The sequence below is a fragment of the Bemisia tabaci genome, chromosome 1 (genome assembly GCF_918797505.1).
Source record: "Bemisia tabaci chromosome 1, PGI_BMITA_v3".
Classification (NCBI taxonomy): Eukaryota; Metazoa; Arthropoda; class Insecta; order Hemiptera; family Aleyrodidae; genus Bemisia; species Bemisia tabaci.
Genome location: NC_092793.1, coordinates 82,573,886 through 82,593,277, shown reverse-complemented (window position 1 = coordinate 82,593,277; position 19,392 = coordinate 82,573,886). Strand labels below are relative to the sequence as shown.

Here is a 19,392-nt window from a genome sequence, read left to right as displayed (position 1 = left end):
TGTTGAGAACGACATCTTTTAATACAGCAAGGCAACACCATGAGATGGACAAGGGTCTTGGTGGTTCGCATGACTTGTAACTTAAACATTCATATTTTTATAGCGCTGTGTAATTTCGCTGTCACAGTTATTACTTTATGAGACCCCTTTCTATACTGACCCTTTCACATAAGGAAGTCAAAGGGTCATTCACACTGAGCATCCAATTATGAATGGAGAAATATTTTACCGAAAATGTTAGATCAGACAATTAATTTATGCATTCCAGAAAAGACTGCACATGATTGTATTGGTTCTTACATATATATTCACTCGACCATGAACTTGGTTTATTACTGACAAAAGTATATTTGCTCTCATTCTCTTTAGTCCTTAACAAAATGAGGCACGGGTCAAAAAGATGAAATTAATTTGCTCAGGTTAAATTTTGCCGGATTGAATTTGGTTGCGTTGAGTACATAGAGTCGTAATGTAAGTGGGAGAGCTGGCGCCATGTTCTGCTCAACGAGTTCCGAGTCCGGTGTGCGGGGTCACTTTTTCGATACATTTTCGATGCAAAATGGCGGTGTGGAATATCGCCGGGTCCCCGTGTATCGCAAACTATCGATTATTCCAAATACCATTGTCATCTACTTTCTTGGTGGCGCTCATCAAGAAAATGTCTACTTCCTAGATAAAACAATTTTGTTGAAAGAAAAGAAAATAGACACAAGAAAATAGATAGAAAATACATTTTTCCTTGCATTTTCTTAAAAGAAAACATCAAGAAATTGGCTAAAAAATAATTCTACTTTCAATAAATTTTCTATCTTTTTTTCCAAATGGAAAGTTGACAGAAGGTATATATGGTAGGAAGGTATATGAAATAGATCTACCTATTTTCTTTGGTCAGACTTTTGACTCGCAATGTTTTTTCTTTCTATTTTCTAGATAACTCTCATTTTCTTGGTATTTTCTAGAAGCTTTCTTCATATTTTTTTTCTAGGAAAATTTTTTTTTTGCTACTTGGGATGTATCGAAAAAGGGACCCGGCGCCGCACAGGAATCTCGGAATGCGGGACGTGGAAAATGCGTAAAAGTGGCGCCAGCTCTCCCACTTGCATTACGACTCTATGTAGGTAATCTATGTTGCGTTGCTACAATGCCACAGAGCAGCTATTACACGTATATTCTTCAGTTGCACTAAGTTCAGGTTGAAATTATGAATTTCAAAGAATGATTACAAATTGTGTGACAATAACTTTAACTGGATTTTTGACAGTTAAGAGGTCATGGTGTTTTGCCCAATAGCGCAATTGCCCTCTTTCCTTTCCTATGAGAATATTTTAGAATATTTTTTGAGGGCAAATCTGATGTTATTATTAATTTTATAAAAATATCTTGAGAAAAATTTGAATGAATAGGTACTCCAATTTTCATTTCCATGTATAAACGCTTCGTATCTTTGATGAGTCTTTTATAATGTTTAAAATCCTCTTTTTATCCGAAAGAATCTGCGAAAAAGGACTCATTTCTGAACTCCCTCTCGATATTTTTATCGATCCGTAATCTCTGCTCACATGATGTTCATCTGGATTCGAGAAGAATGGTATCATCGTCACGGAATTGCAGTGTCCTTCTTATCAGGGGAAAGAATGGGAAAACATTAGCATGCATTAGCATTTTGAATTTTACTACGCGGGCGAATACTGCGGTCAGTTCCATTTACACTACCTGCCTGATTCAAGATGAGAACAACATACCGTCTAATCTCAAATCAACGGAACCTTTACCGCAGAAGAACGGGGCCTCCGATCTGATTGGACTCAGTAAATACGGTGATCCCATTCGCCGGTTTTCAGAGGTCCAAACATTATTTATGCTCTCATTTTTTGCGCACGTCTGTTCTCCATACGAATTTGCTCCTTCTCGACTGTCCGCAGGAAAATGGACCTTAGTATGGAGTGAGGTATTTAAAGGAGCAATTTTTGCCTGTTTGGGTTTAAAAATTGGCATGTCGGTTATTTGGAGGGAAACTCTCCAGTGTCCCAGTAAAGAATTTGCATGGCTCAGGCAGTTTTCGGGTCAAAAGAGGCCGTACATTTAATTTGCACATAGAATTACAAGGCTGAAACATGACGGAGTGAAACTTTCAAGAGATTTTACTGAAGACTGTGTAAAGGTTTACTTTAACATTTTGCACTAAAATGTTCTTAGAACATTTAAGCAGACAGTTATGCCGAAGATACAATTTGGAATTTTTTGGTATTGGGGCGGTCATTTTTGTATTGGAAGGTAACTTTTGAGCTCTTGGATACTTTTTGAAGGTCTTTGTGGGACTTACTCATAGGGCTAAAGCCTCAGCCTTTCCCGCTTTTTTCAGTTGGAAATTCATACTGAACTTGGAACGCAGAAAAAAGATGGATTTAGCTGAGACGAATGAATTTTGTGTCAAATGAAAATATCAACGGAAGGAGAAAGAGGAGATGAAGATGAAGAAGAAAAGAGAAGTAACCAAGAGTCTGAGGAAAAAACGAGGAAGAGGAAGAAAAATACCTACAGGAATAAGAGGAAAGAAAGAGGTAGAAGAAGAAATAGAAGAATAAGAAGAATGGGGCAAGGACAATCGATTTTTCCATTTTTGCCCCATACCTCTTGACCCTCACGTCGGTCATAAAGCTCCTTGTTCCTATTTTACTATTAATACATTTTTTGTTCGAGATTCGTAGTTCTGTGATCTGTCAAACATAGTGGAGGTTCGAACTTGGTAGAGAAATTCTACGACGACGTGTTATTTGTGGGGGAGTTAGTCACTGGTCGCAACATATAAGCGATGTCAATTATTGTAGGTCTGTTACAGATGCAATCTCTGACTGACAGGACTAGACCTCCTAAATCTCCGCACCTAAATCCCTAGAATGAGGCCAAAACAGTGATCGAAGCGTAATTAGCTCCACAATCGGAAAACAAATATCCACCTCTCGGAATCGGAGCACACACAAATTACATGCATTTGACGGAGGGCATTCTGTGTAATAAATAGGGGACCGTTTTGGAGGGCAAAAAATGAGGTTGAACCTGAACCTGCTCCAAAATGAGGAGAGCTTCGAAGAATCCTCTTGTCAGCTCCAGAGTAAAAAATCAACACTTACCGCCGTCGCTACGGGAAGGAGGGGAGAAGTGGGAAAAGGGTGTAGAGTGTGCATTAATGAAAGAAACTGCAGGTATAAAGGATATTACCGGCCCTGATGTTAGATTAAGCTGATTACCTACTGGTCATAAAAACTGGTATGAGCGAAAAAAAAAATATTTGGCGGATAATTATAATACTCAGCTCGGGTCTGGGCCAGGCCCTAAGGGGAGGGGCGGGATGAGTACGTGGGGAGGGCGGGGGGGGGGGGGGGGGTAAGTGCAAGGGGAGAACTTGCGGTCACCGCCATTCGGCCGTTTATTATTTTTCGACCACGGAGTCCTGCCTTGTCAGTGACAAGTTGCAATCACTAGCGGTCTGATGGCCTGTAATTAAAACTTGCACTAATCGCTATCTCAGCCGTCAATTGGAACTGTTTGAAGCTTTTAACTCATCGGAGAGCGGCGCGGTGTGGTGGCCGTCGAGTGTCGCTCGACATTGAAACCGCAATTAAGTCGGGAAGAATTGAGCGGCGGGATTGAGATGACTTTGCCCACACTAAAAGAGCCCAGTACTCGCTCTAGAGTAGCCGCTCTCACAAGCTGTCAAAGGATGAAGCGTGCGATAAACAGTTGGAATTTGTCGAAAATGCTCGCCACTTGAGGCGCAGTTGACATAAAAAGATGAGTAAAGATATAGAATTACATTAAGCACAGAGGAGCTAACCTTACATAGAGACTGGGATATTTTAGGCCCGTAACAATTAAAGCCTCCCGCCTGTCCGCGTTTTTTACGCCTCAGAATGACAATATGTTAATTTCTATCAGTTTGAATTCGGTTTTCTGTTATAGGAATAAGCAACTGCTATCTCTAGCTCATTTCAGAGACCATACCTACTTGTGCCACTGTGTGCTCAATGCAGATCGGTCCTTTTTTATTGGAGCCAGAATAGTAGTTCCTGAATGTATGTATTTGTTGGAGTAGTTGGAAGAGAAGAAAAACAATCGGCTCATAAAGGCACACTCTAAAGTAAAGTTTTTTTGGTTGGATTTTTCAATAAGAAAAAAAACTAGTGATACCAAGGTAAACCTAGTGAATAGGTGATCCCTGGTGAAAATATGCAAGAAAAAGTAGGTACCTCAGAAATATATACCTATCAGCATGTTCCTTATTATGGCAGTTGATTTTCTCAGATAAATCCATTTGTTAATTATCAATATACTTGAGTAATATAAAACCGTGTTTTAATTTACAATAATGCAGGCATAACCAAAATCTTTCAAAATTAGTTATTTGAAAAAGTGAGGCACAGTAATAGAACTCAGTAGGTACTTATACGATTAACCGGGCAGTTGAAAAAAATTAATGAATAGTTGTGTCATTCATTATAAATCTGAAATCAAAGTGCCTCAAAATTATCTTTGAACTTTCCTCAACCCGCGGTCATCCGGAGGCAATGCAACATTAAAATAATTGAACGTGTAATGCAGGCATTCATTTCATTTTAATTCGTGTAATAAGCAATTGAGCTACTATGGCGTCATTGATTGATGGCTGGTAGCGGTTACCTCCCAATTACCCCGGATCGGAGGCACCTAGGTTGTCGAATCGTGGCAAGAATAAGTGAATTGAAGATGTAATCCTAAGAGAAAACGCGTTCTTTTCCCCCTTTTCTCAGTCGACGCGGAGACCGCGCGGTGGACGGGCACCTGTCCGGTATAATTCACATAAAAGGAGAAGCATGCGACGAACTCAAAAATTGAATGAAACACTTGTGGAATAAAAGATGCTCCAAAAATGTCCGAATTCAAACCGCAAGTGTCCCCCATTGTTTGGCCGGGATGGGTGGTGCAGCAGGGGCTTCTCATACTCGTGTTCAGCAACGAAAGAGGTCTCGAGGAAGAATCCTTGGTGGCTTGGCTCGTGGAATACCACCCGCCGCGCCGCTTGCTGCAACCGTTGTAATTTTGAGACATCCTTTGAGAAATGGGTCTATCCAGCTATAATTTTCGAGTGAGCTGTGAATGAAGAGAACGGACAGTCACTGCAAAGAATTCAGAAAGTATCCACCTACATCATAGTATGGAATTGAGGAGTTAGGTGCAAAAACGGCCAGAGCGGGGTTGGAATATTTTTTCAGAGAATAACTTCACGAACTATATATATTGTCATAATAACGTGGACAAATTTTCGATTTCTTATAATTTTTTTTTTATTTTTTTTTTTATAAATCCAGTATTATCCTTCAATGTGTTATTTTCCTTTTTTCTTAGATACCCCTATTTGCATCCCGCACAGGTTAAATTAAAAGTGATTCTATGCAAAAACAGCCCAAGAAAGTATCAGGCATTTCAACACAAAATGTACTCAAACCAGTCATTTCAGGCCAAAATGGTGCGAGTAGGTACACCGGCCATTTCTATTTCTATTATTTCTCATTTCCAACAATATCTGTCTGTATTTCAATCGTGCCAACTTAAACTTGAGGATATGACTATTTTTTTTTTTACTGCAGCCAATGCTACCTGATAATATAGCAAACTGGTCCTATAATGCAATATTCAATCACCATTTTGTGGAGCCGCGATTTTGCTACTCGGGCCGTTTTTGCATCTAACTCTTCAATTGATTTTCCGAGCGTCTAACTTCACAAATCCTCACCAGTTTAAATTCCTATCCCACTCTCTACTTTTATTCTTAACCGTCTCCCTTGACGAGTTATATTCATTCTGCTTTTCAAACATTCATAATATTTCAACTAATTTTACTTTCGAAAATCATTACCTATTCTTCAAAATTCTAAAATACATTTTATAGAACCACTATCATTTACTACCTAGTCTAAAAAAACTCTTCAGCCAAAGTCAGAATGGACCTCTTTATAAGATTCAAGATAACACTATGGCTGAGTTGTAACGTGCAGATAAATACAAGAGTTTGAGGTGACTGAACTATGAAAGTAAATGACAGCTCCAAGTTAAAAAAAGAAGAAAACACTGTAGGTCATACGGGCCCTAGTAAAAGTGAGTCAGCCTGACGTTAGACTATGTTTCATAAACTACCCTGAGTCTGACTGATTCAGGCTAACAGCAATCTGACAACAGTCTGAATCAGTCTGACTCAAGGTAGTTAATTAAACATAGCCTGACGTCAGGCTGATTCACTTTTACTATGGGGGTGACCCAGAAGTCCCTTCCACCCCCTCTAAAATTTTACCTAATTGATATTTTGAAACGAAACTTTGGGGATGTTCAAAGATCAATGTTAGCTACCTTTGGGCGAACCCCCCCCCCCCCATTATTTTCGGCCCTTCCTCCCACAGGGAGGGGCTACGGGCCGCAACATTTTTTTTTCAATAATTGCACCCCCCCCCCCCTTTGCGGTACATCAATCGAAGGAGGATAAAAAAAAGAAAACTTTTGCCTGAGGTCAAAAGCATTAGGTATTATTGACAAAATGGCGGCCGGTCACAGTTCGAAATAACGGAGATTTGACATCTTCGTTTTCGTTGACGGATTGGGATGAAACCTGATGGTAGCAGAAGTTTTTTGGGACGAGAAAAACGATTTTTGCATCAGTTCTCTAGAAAATTCAGCCCTTTTCAAAATGGCGGCTGTCAAAATGGCTACCTCCAGCGGTAAGAGAATATTCGGGCTGCTTATCGGTCAATTTGCATGAAACTTGGTGACCGGGGGTATTTTGGCATGAGAAAAACGAATCCTTCATTGAATTTTTGCAATTCTGAATAACTACAAAATGGCGGAAACTTGGTATTACAGACGTTAACGGTTTGATTCGCATGAAACTCGGGGTCCTGTTGGTTTTTGGTTCGACAAAAATGACTCTCTTGTGTTTCATTTTTGAAATATTAATACTTCCAACTTGGCGGCCGAGTTTCATACGAATCCAACCGTAAGTGTCCGTCACACCAAGTTTCCGCCATTTTTCCGGTGCCATTTTGAAGTTATTCAGAATTGCAAAATTCCAATGAAAGATTCGTATTTCTCATGCCAAAATACCTTCGGACACCAAGTTTCATGCAAATCTGCCAATAAGCAGCCCAAATATTCTCTTACCGCTTTAGGCCGCCATTTTGAAAAGGACATATTTTTCCGGAGAACTACTGCCAGAATCGTTTTTCTCGTCCCCAAAAACCCCTGGATATCATCAGGTTTCGTCTCAATCCGTCAAAAAACGAGGATGTCAAATTTCCGTCATTTGGAACTTTGACCGGCCGCCATTTTGTCAAAAGTCAAAATTTTGACTTGCGGCTCGCGCCAAAAATTTTCTTTTCTTATCTTCCTTTGATTGATGTGTCGCAAAGGGGGGTGTAGACGCCATCGCCATCGGCTAGAACCGATGAATATAATGAAACAATTGCATTTTTGCGAATGAGGATGGTTTTAGATCATTTAATAACCTAACAGATATCACTTGGATGTAATTCAGAAATATTCAAAACATTCTGTGAAAAATTTTGGCCTGAAACGTATTGTTGCCGAATTGATCCCTCATTTAGTGTTCTAGTTGGTGATGGCCGCATGGCATCCAGCCGACGTTCAATCAATAAATCACACATGAAAACGAAGAAAAACATTTTTTCATTATGTCATATGTAAAAGATGTTCCCTGCAAGATTCACTCCAAAAATTGACAGAGTTAGCCGAGCATTGCCCGTGAAAAGCACCTATCTACAAAAACGATGAACTCGCCACACAACCCTTTAAGCAAAGTCTCGCCGCAATGAAAGAAAATATGCTACAACAACCTTGAAATTTGGCCTAATGGCTCTTCACAGATCCTAGTTACACCTCCTAGCGGTGGAACCCGAATATTTTCCATCGTCGCCATGTTACAGCAAAATTCCGGTGTTTTTGGGTTCCTTATCGTAGTACCCGGGTCAAAATCGTATAGTGTTTCTATTTACTTTAATTTTTCTAATTAAACTTTAAACAATTCAAGGTTAAGTTAAAGAGGCCCTACCCTTGAAGTTGCGGCCATGGATATATGGAACGCCTTCAAAACAACTCCCCGGCAAAAATTGCGACTCGAGACCTCTAATTACGAATGCAACCAACGTCCAATACGTCCATCCCCCATGATTTATCGACGGCATTCCGCATTACTGTAGGATCAGTACAGCAGTTAACTGCCAGCTCAAGCTGGACCACAGCGGCTCAGAATTAGGTAATCGATAAATTTGCGGTTTCTGCTTCACGCAGGGGCAACGGCACCGTCTAGTGTCCATTGAGCTGAGGGATCGGTGGATGTTCGGAGAAAATCGATTAGCCCACATCGTTAATGAGCAGAAATTATTCACTGCATTCAAGGTGCTCACCGCTCCGACCCCAACCGCTGATAATCGGTAATCAGTGACTTTATCGCCGAGTAGGTATTTAAGTAGCCTTCCCAGGCATCTCCTTGGTCATGAGCTACCTGTCAATGGCTATTATAACGTCGATTAAAGGGTGGCATCCGCTTATTGAATAAGAGAATTTCGGTTATTTCCAAACAATACTGGATACACATCATCGCGTGATCCATGGAGTTTTTTTTTTTTTTTTTTTTTTTTTTACTCATGGTAAATTTAATGTGCTTCCGGATGTGTGATGTTCAGGGATTGCATTTTTAAAGCATCTCCACCCACAAATGTTTCAACGTTTGAAGGAGCGGTTTTGAAGCTAATTTTTTTTTTTATCGTAAGTGGGTGTAAATTAAGTGTTTTTGCTTCAAATACGTCTGCAAGACATTTTAGATTGCGAATCCGAAAAGATATCTAAAAGTTACCGAGGGGGGGGGGGGGGGGGGGCGTTTGGATTCACTCGAGTTTAAGTAAATAGATTCAAGTGACATCTTTGTCCGTGAAAACGACATTTTTGATGAACAAATTTTTTCTATGAAAAGGGATTGTGAATTCTTCTATCGGAAAAATGTAAAACGTGAGAGAAATTCGTTCAAAACTAGATGTAAGTTATTTAGCTACTTTTGGATACCGAATACCTTTTAAGTTTCCCATACCTAAGAGAATTAATCGAGCTTAAAAATTCCTTCAAGTGTACGATCCCGCTTCCTTTACCACAGCCAGGTTTGGCAATTAAGGAGTTTTCCTCGTATAGGTAGTTTTACCTTCAATAAAGTAGTACTAATTATACTATCTATATAACTGCTAGGTCTTTTCTTTCCTCTAAAACCTCAGCGTAGTAGTAAAATTAAGAACTTTCTTCTCTTTAAAACGCATACAAAGTAAGTTCTGTAGTTGTTGCATATGTCGAAGGCAGATAGCAATCGCCGGCAATCTGCAAGTGGCATGCTTGTCAACTCGCAAATTACAAAAATGCGCATCGACATAGTAAGGCGCTCATTGGTAAAGAACTTTTAAACCACGAAGTCGGTATGAATCACCTTCAAATCCGGACGATACTCCATTGGGCGGCGGCGCCCGATTCCCTTCCGAGATTCCCTCCCGGATCCGATTCCCTCCCGCTGCCCAAGTCCGTTTCCGATTCCCTCCCGCTAATGACCTTTAATCAAATGAAGCGGCAACGCCGCGCCGCATTAATCATTTAACTAACCACTTCTAGAGAGGTGCGCTGTTTCCCGTGAGTGTATCAGGAAAATTAGTGTAGATTCACAAAATTATGATGATTTGATGGAGAAAGTGGGCTAGGTTGATAGAAAGTTCCCAAAGTCTGTTTCATATGTATGCATGAAACAAAATTTAAATGTATAGAGCCCGATGCGTCAAAGAAGAAAACATGCTGAAAAAATGCTGAAACGGGTGTAGAGAGCCCGACGCGTCACACAAAAAATAAAAACACAGAAGTAAGTCACAGGGTTTTATTTTTTGTGTGACGCGTCGGGCTCTCTACACCCGTTTCAGCATTTTTTCAGCGTGTTTTCTTCTTTGACGCATTGGGCTTTATACACTCAAATTTTGTTTCATGCATACATATGAAACAGACTTTAGGAACTTTCTATCATCCTAGCCCACTTTCTCCATCAAATCATCATAATTTTGTGAATCTACACTAATTTTCCTGATACACTCACGGGAAACAGCGCACCTCTCTGGAAGTGGTTAGTTGAATGATTAATGCGGCGCGGCGTTGCCGCTTCATTTTATTAAAGGTCATTAGCGGGAGGGAATCGGAAACGGACTTTGGCAGCGGGAGGGAATCGGATCCGGGAGGGAATCTCGGGAGGGAATTGGGCGCCGCTCTACTCCATTGTATCAGGCAGTTATACTCGTAGTTCAGTTGCCTATCCGAACCAAATCCAACCGGGGTCACTAGATTTACTACACGCACTCATGAGTGTGCTACTCGTAGCTGGCTCTACGCATTCAAGGAGAGAAAAAGAAACATCTGTGTAAAGTCCAGGCATGATAATAAGTTCCTTGTATATTTCTCTATACTCATGAATTTTTCCGTTTTTTTCATTTTTCCTATCGAGATTGCAATTCGGCGGCAATGGCTGATTGCCCGTAACTTAAATTTAAACTTTTTCTACAATGTCACGGTTTTCGGAAAAATAGGACGACCAGCGGCTGGTTGCGACAACTATCCTATTTTATCCCGTGTTCATTTGCTATTTTGACTTGATGTTTAAGCCACACCCTCTCACACACACTCACACACACACCCTCATATATATATAACACGGGTATATATTTAAATATATATCGGGTGACCAGCCGAAACGTTCTGCATATTGTATTTTATTTTTAGCCTTGTTTACCACAATTTTATTGGGTCTTTTTGTCGTATATATATATAACTGGATGAAAGAAGAATAGATATCCTTGATTTTAAAAACAAAAACCATCTGTTGCATGTGCCCGGTCATGAAAGTGGACATGAAGCTCGCCGCTCATTTTCCTATTTCTGCGTTAAAGTCACCGGTAGAAATGCACGCATAACAGCCACCAGTGGTCATCATTAACCGTAACCGGTATAGTCGCCGTTTTATTCCGATGCATTGATACTCGAGAGGAATTCGTTATCCCCCTTTCGCACCTGATGGTGGCGCGGGGCCCGGGGGCTGGGCAAGAAGGGGAGAGAACGAGGGGCTGCGCACGTGTGCTGGGTGCCGCGCCGCGAGCAGAGTCGACTCAACCGTAGGGGTTCGGGGCTGCCTAAGCCTCGGAGGTAGGGAGGTAACCTCCCCTTTTGAAATCGAAATCTCACAAGCTTAGGTTTGGGTGGGTGAGGTTCGGGAAGGTGCCAAGGGGCAGGGGGCGTCATCACACGCGCAGGACGCGCGACACCGCTATGCGTATGACGCGTTGCCATATTCAATAATGAACCCAATAAATTCAAAGGACCCGTGAAGGAACCAAACTGAAGGAAAAAACAGATTTGCCATTTTGGAACACTCAAGAACGCGTTTTCTGTAGTATATTTTCTGGAGCCGATGCGTTGCATGTATTCGCGTCCGTGTCGTATTTGACATTCTGCACATGTAAAATTTCCGGTATTAAACTTGTATCAGAAAAGCACTCAGCTACTTTCTATTCAGGCACGTTTGTAAGTTCCCCGAAGACGATGAGCACCGTTGAGATGAAAGGATCCGCTCACCAAAATTTCAACTGTCAATTTCAAGAAAACCACCCTACAGCCAAAAAATAAATCATATAGAAATCGATGATCGTCCTCCGTGCTTTGACATCAGAATTATTCAACGAAGCAGGTATTACAGATTAATCTATTCTAGATTAGTCAGGCCCCTCTCCGCCATCCTCTTGTTGAGCTGCTGACGCCATTTGAACGCATTGCCATTGATACACTAGAATTCTAGAGTCAGGTTGAAATAAAAAAGCGCTCCATCCCGGCTAAGCGCTTAAAAGAAAAAAAGAAATTATATAGAAAGAGAATGAATGTGCCAAGTTGGATGCATGACTCTTTTTAGCTTGTATACGGGTGATTTTTATTGATTTATATTTTCCTTTTATTTATCAAAGGAAACGTCACTTTTTTCTGCCGGCATACATACACGCAGGAAAGGAGGGAAGACAATGTCCGAGAACTATCATCTTATGAGGTAAGTTTCGATGTTGTATGCGCCTTTACTGCGTGTTTATCTTAACGTGCAGCTTTGCCATTCGAAAGTTTGCAGTGCAAAGCACAACGTGAATGACTCTAGCCTCAATGGGGGTTTCGTATTTTTTCCTCATCCAAATGTCCGACATGTTCTGAATTGTAGAATCCTGCTACGAACGGTTTTTTGATTTACAAGAAGCCACTCCATTGGAAAAAAATGCCTTAATGACCATTTCACCATCATGTGACATTTAGGTACATACCTACCGGAACACTCAACTTTTTGGGCAATCCTGCTTTACCACTCAAGAATTTTTAATCGCGTAAACCTACTTGAAATGTTTATAAATGGAACCATAGCTTAAAAACTTCGAATCCGAAGTGAATATTTTTAGGTTTGATTCTTTTTCTCTCTCCCCCCCCCCCCCCCCCCGCAGCTTCATTTAGAGTCTTGAAAATCAGGGATCCGATTCTTTTGCAGTGAGTCAAACTCTGGGTAATGCGGGTACAGGACTGGGGCGGGATGATGTTTGGAATGAGCAGTTACGGAGGGTCTAGCTTTATGTGAAGTTCCGACAAAGTTGGCAACGTCACATCATGTCTCGTCGCGAGGGTCCATGATGTAGCATCGCACAATCGCACAGCAGATTCCTTATTCTAGCGAGCCAAAAGTGCTCGTATTTAAAGTCCGGGATCTGGTCCGTAACCCACCCCATTTATTGGTCTTTTGAGTCGGGCTGAATCGTATGATTCGTGCCCGTTGCTTTGCCAAACTTCCGCGAAAGTTAGCATATTTTACACTCTTCTCTCGCGTATGGCTTAATGGAATCCATATGCCATTGGCAGCTCTATGCTACCGTGTGAATACGTGACGCCGAGTACTCTTTAATTTATTTTCTTGCTCAACTAGGCACAGCGCGTTGACCGGCTTCCGAATCCTAGATCTGAGCATAAATCATTATGTAGTCATCGATTTGACTTAAGAGCTTTTCAATGTATTCCTAGATTGATAATCTACCCAAGTAGCAGTGATCGCGATAGATTGCGATTTTATCGACGTCGCGATTTATTGCAAGATTATCGGATAAAAAATCGCGATAAATTGCAATAAAATCGCGATTTTATCGACGGCGATTCATCGCAATAATATCGGATAAAAAATCGCGATAAATTGCAATAAAATCGTGATTTTATCGACGGCTATTCATCGCAATATTATCGGGAGAAAAATTGCGATAAATTGAAATAAAATTTCGATTTTATCGAACGCGATTTTATAGAGATAAAATTACAATAAATTGCAATTTTTCATCAACGCCCACTAACGCATGAATGACGCTTATGAAAGATGTTTCTATGCCGCCGCCGCTGTTTTTACCAAGGTCCGTTGATAACTTTACCATCTCTTTTTTTTACCAATTATTGGTAATGTTACCAAGACAGACTGATAAGCTTACCTAAAAACCGGTATTTTTACTGATTTTTTCAGGTAAGAATACCACTTTTATTGGTAATCAATTCCCGGTAACTTTACCATTTTTTCTCGGTATTTCTAACACAGTCGAAAAAAAATATTGGCGTTTTTACCAAGGTCCAACGGTAACTTTGTCGTCTCACTATTATTGGTAATTTTACAGAGACAGAATGATGAGATTACCAATAGAACCTTATTTTATCAACCGTATTTCATGGTATGAAATAAAATACAGATGAGGGAAAATAAAAAAAAATTCCAATGAAAACTCGGTGTCAGTCTACGCAATGACAAAAGTTGTAATGTTGCGAAGCGCCGATCCACCTGAGAGGCTTCAATTCGCACTCATTTACCATGTAGTGGCCATAGCCTAGTGGCAATGTGCTGGCCTGTCACCGCTGCGACTCGGGTTCGAATCCCTGCGGATGCTCCGGGGATTTTACGCTCGTCTTCCTAAAAGGACCTGACGGCTGAACGTGACGGAAGTCGGCTGACAGCGCCAACCCCATTTTTTTTGGCGATTTTATCGGCGATAAAATCGCTAGGATCATCAACATCTGAGCGATTATACTCGATCTTATCGCGATAAAATTGCAATTTTTTCGGGCGATAAAATCGCGAAAAGATCGAGGATAATCGCTCAGATGTTGATGATCCTACGTAAAAAAATCGCAATTTAATTTCGAAATATCGCGATTTTTCCGTTGAAAAATGCTACTTGTGTATGGATATGAACGAGGGAACAATTGAGCAATAAAAGTTTAAGTTTTGGATGTGGTGAGGCGTCAGGGGGATGATGATCCATTCTTCCAAAATGGGCTTGAAGCATTGAACAGTTCTACATTGTATAGCTAGTGTTGTGTGACAGCTTCCTGAAGAAAAAAAAAACGTAAACTTTCTTGTAACAAAGTTAATTTGATCAGTGTGGCAAAAAAACTTCTTGTGCTTAAGAATGAGATTTTGGAGCTTTTAGATTAGTGGTCTTTACTTAAGCTTGGAGGCATCAGATAGGATTAGGTATTCCACTATCCGTATAGTACCTGACCTTTGCAATCGCGCTAACGCACAATCCATGTCGAGTTACCTTCGATGGACAGAAAAATCGGAAACATTTCATAAGGTGACCTAGATATGTTTTGCAAGAGGAAAAAACGAATCCATAAGAAATATTGGAAAGTTTTAACTTTAGCAATAATTTAGGGGGGCTTTTTGACCGAAAAATTGTTCCGTTATGAACAATTTTTCTTGTCTCCGAAAAAGAAAATTCAATGCTCCTTAGATGTCATATACGTCCACTGATGGTTTACCCCTTGCCCACTGATGGAATATACCACTAGGCAATTCCAGTTTGACCTCCCCCTTGGGCCCTTCCTGTCCTTTTTTTGCTTACCTCTGTATGTAGGTAATCATGTAATCTTACTATGTCTTTCTCTTTGTTTGACGTCACAAAAAAAATAAACTTACCTCTGTATGTAGGTAATCATGTAATCATCTGACCATGTGTTTCTCTCTGTTTCAAGTCACAAAAAAAGAAGAAAAAAAGATGTCATACGTAACGAAAAAAATTATGTTGTTCAATGCACAGCGCCTACAATTTTGGCAAAGGAGTGTGGAAGCAATTATCCTATTTGAGAGGGTTTTGAAAATCTTGAAAATTTATTTCTTTTTGATAGCTGCATGAGTCTTAGAAAATAATAGAACTCATTGTAATTACTATTGATCGGTAGAGTTGAGTTTAAATTGAAAAATAAATCCGCACTTTTTGTCATAATTTAACTCCTGTTTTTCCAGTCACTTGAAACTCGTCTGTTTCATCCAGGACACTGATGATACAAAATTTTGAGTTGTAAGTAGAAAATATGCACAGAATCTTTTTCAGTGGTATTAGTTATATCGGAACGACGACGTTGCGGTGATATTCATACAAGACAAAAACCATAGAAAAGAAATCTTTAAGCCGAAGCCGTTAGTTACAGTGGTGCTCTTAGGCGCAGTAATTTTGACAACGGCACGATATCTTCCGTCAATTAGTCCCACACATGGGTATATACGAGCTAAATTCACCGTGGACCAATAAATTATACAACTTGTGGCAATTTGCATCGGGCAACACACGCATTTCGGAGTGCGGAAGTTACGGAACTCAATTCCCCCACCTCATCCATCTGTGCATGAAATAATAAACATTGTACAGATAGGAGTCACACAGTGGGAGAATGTCCTAGCTGATGCTAAATCTATGATAAAATACTGAATTTTAGGTATGTCTGGAGGCAACGGTTTTTTCAATCGAAGTGACATCCCCTTTCCCGTAGCGCTTGTAAGTCGAATAAAAGCCCGCTACAGTACAATTCACGGAAGGTCAAATATTTCTTCCGCCATTGGGGCAGACGATGGAGGGGGGGGGGGGGGTCCCACGCCAGGAGACAAAGCGACGCCAGGGGTATAGATCATATTGATTCAGCAAAAACCACGCTCAGATTCTCAAACTGTTACAAAAAGAAAGAAAAAATGCGTTCAACGAAGAAAAAGAATGAGGTACCAGACAGAAGAGAAGTAGAGAGATGTGCAAGAGAGAAAAGGATAACACTGAGTGGAGGGAACACGAAGTTCCGAATAGGAATCCCGATAGGGAGTAGTATAATATCTGGTAGAAAAAAACAGGTAGGCCCTGGGGTTCAGAGAGAGATGGAAGAAGGAGGGTAGGGAGTTGAGTGCAGGGTAAAGGGATTTGGGTGAATACAAATCTGGCTCGGTAATATAAATACAGGTTCCCGGGTCAGCGCGCATCAACATTGTTACCAATTTTAACATAGCTCGCTATTAACGTCCATGAGGCTCTGCCTTCACGTGATGCTTTTTACTCCAGAATCGGCATGACTGTGTACAGGGAAGTTGCCGAAAAATCGAGTCCCCATTGTGCAGGGTCGAAATTCATGGACGACTATAAAAAATTCTATTCAGCGCTCTTTGGCTTATTCCTTTGTGCAATGCCTTCATGTTTTTAATATAAATAGATGTCCCCTCCATTCTTCGCGACCGTGAGCTGGAAGCGTGCCTTACGTAGTTACGTAGGAAATCCTCTATCGTTCGACTCTCTTGCTGGCATCCGATAGCTCTCTCCAGGGCATCAAAATTTTGCTTTACATCGCACGTAGAGACTCTTATTTATGCAAAATGGAACGACCTGTTGAAAAAATTACCTCTCCTTTTTCACGTACTCATACCTAATGAAAAGAATCACTCACTCAAACGTGTGCATTATTGATAGATAAACACACGTAAAAGGTAACCATGATATGTGGCACTGTCTGTCGCGGCGGATGGCGCTATTAATAACACAATCAAACGTAAAATTTAGGAATTGAATTCTTGCGATTGCTCACTTTCTTTTAGCTGCTTTGCTCGCTTTTAATTTTGTACACGTGTATACATATATGTATAATGTAGATTTAACGGTTGCAGATAAATCCTTTTTGCCAATCTCAAAAGTGGATTGGTCTCAATCGCTTAGTGACGTCAACTCCAGTGGCGTAACGTGCTTTGCGACATATCGATTGATCCGCCATTTGAACCCTCGGAAAAGAATCGGTAAATACAGTGATCGCAACGAACACCTTCATAATCGATTCTTTACCACATCTTTAAAGTGGGAGATATCGAGAAACAATCCCTCATGCCTCGCTACTGGTCAACTCATACTTGATAAACGTGGTACTTTTCACTCTGGGGCTCTTTCATAAAACAAACTACTTACAGTCTCAGATCTTCACCTACTGGTCAACGCGAGTGCATAAAGGATTCCGTGGCCTCGCCCCATGCGAAGCCGGGAGACTGCCTGGCAAAATAAATTTGGTTTTTGTGTTTATCCCCTTCCTAAATTTATGGTAATCCTTTTTAAATATGTATTTCATCATCATCCTGAGTTTACGTTCAACGCGACGACGCCTTGAACACACCGCGTACTCAAGTCAAGAGAGATACAGAAAAGCACATTTTTTTCAATAGGAATCGGCTCCTGTGGGCTGATTGTTGAAATTGGTAGACATGGCGATAGGCAAAGAAGACGAAAGGGATATGAAGGGATCTGATTGGTGGGAGGGAGTGATTGCAATGGACAAAGAAGGTGGGTAATAGACTAACTAACGGCAACCCACGAGAGACCCTATAGTTATGTATCATCTCCTCCCTTAATCTCTTGGTATCACCCATTTCCATCAATAGGATCGCTCCACACTCCCTTTGTATTCTCTGTCTATCGCTTTGTCTATCAATGTCAAGAATCAGCGCGCAGAGAACAGGAAAATGAATTTCAGTCTAAATGAATGATGATATTTTGAGCTGCGTTGCATTTACCAGATTTAGGAAGGAGGACAAGCTGGAAACCGGAAGAAATACTCATAAATAAGAATATTTGCCGAGAAAATAAACATGTTAGGTACCCAAGAGATTCTAGGTGGCTGGTGGCTGGTGGGAGGATGCAGTGCACTGAGAGGAAACCATCTCTCGAGGAACCGGAAGCTGTGAGGACTGAGCAATGACACCCGCGGGATGACAGAAAAGGGACATTTAGGGTAGACTTTTACAGCGATGTCGTGTTTTCCATTATTTACTTAATCTTAAAAACACATGATTTATCATATTCTGAATATACCCAGTAAAAAGGTCCAAGTGCAAAGTTACTAGGGATTGTATAACAGAAATCTGAAAATAGTTCAAAGTCTTTATAATTTATTTAGGCCTACTGTATAATACTTAAAAATAATGAACATTTTGGCAACTGTGTGAAGTCACGGGGTTTATACATGTAAAGCAGCTATCACTTTATCTCCGGGTTCCCTCACGAATGGTGTGTCGTGCTTGGAGAATAATCGATTGACCCGCCATTTGCACCTATAAAAAAGATCAAGGTTTACTTTAATCAAGGCCAGACTGGCGCGGCGTGCACTTCTAAGGGGTCCGGGTCCCGGGTACCGGAGGATGCGTAAAAAAAAATTAAAGTCTAAAATGTTCCGCTCCCCAGCCGGCAATCGATACCACTTGGCAAGAAAAGTGTTTGCCAAAATTTGGGCCAATTTCAACCATTTTTAATGGCGCCAAAGGTCAATTTTGAGATGAAATTCTAATACTTAGGTTTAGATCCGATTCTCTTAATTTCCTTTATCAAATACATTTTTAACATCAAATCAAGGTTCCTTCGCCATAAATACATGAAAATTGAGACACCTCACTCGCCTTGTTCCTAACGTGAAAATTTGGAAAAATGCAATCTCCTGCCTCTCTTATTTGGCCGTCATCTTTGATTTGGAACGCCCCCTTTGACTGGGGGGCCTTGTTGAGTTCAATTCGTAGGGATGCAGGGATAATATAAGGGATCAACGAAATAAAAACAGCGCTTTTCGGTGTATCGACTTTTACTAATTAATGCACCGGAGGTTATGAAAAAGCTCAGCTGATAAGAAACGTATTATTTTTTGTTCTCATGTTGTTGTTACAACATTGTCACGACCAAAATTACATAGAAAATGATATCTCACATGACACAGAATGAACATTTTAAAATACCGATTTCCTGGACCCCTCATTACGACTGCCATTTTGAATTTTAGGTATACTTTGAGGGCCGTTCCGGGGTTGGACCATGTTTAACTTTTAGTAAGTTGTTCAGGAGGACCTACTGATGACAATTACACACCTATGGAAAGTTCCGCAAGTTTTCCCTGGTCAAACCACACTTATCCCTCACCATTATAGCACGATCCTGCTTTTTG

General features: G+C 40.7%; 1 long non-coding RNA gene across 1 annotated transcript in view; it reads left to right on the top strand.

The window, feature by feature from the left end:
- Nucleotides 1-15,391, top strand: part of LOC140226022 (uncharacterized) — a 74,984-nt gene extending 59,593 nt beyond the window's left edge. Inside the window, exons 2-3 of the long non-coding RNA XR_011900837.1 lie at nt 12,069-12,148; nt 15,142-15,391. This is a non-coding gene — a long non-coding RNA (uncharacterized lncRNA). The remainder of the gene's footprint in view (nt 1-12,068; nt 12,149-15,141) is intronic.
- The last annotated feature ends 4,001 nt before the right edge of the window (nt 15,392-19,392 follow it).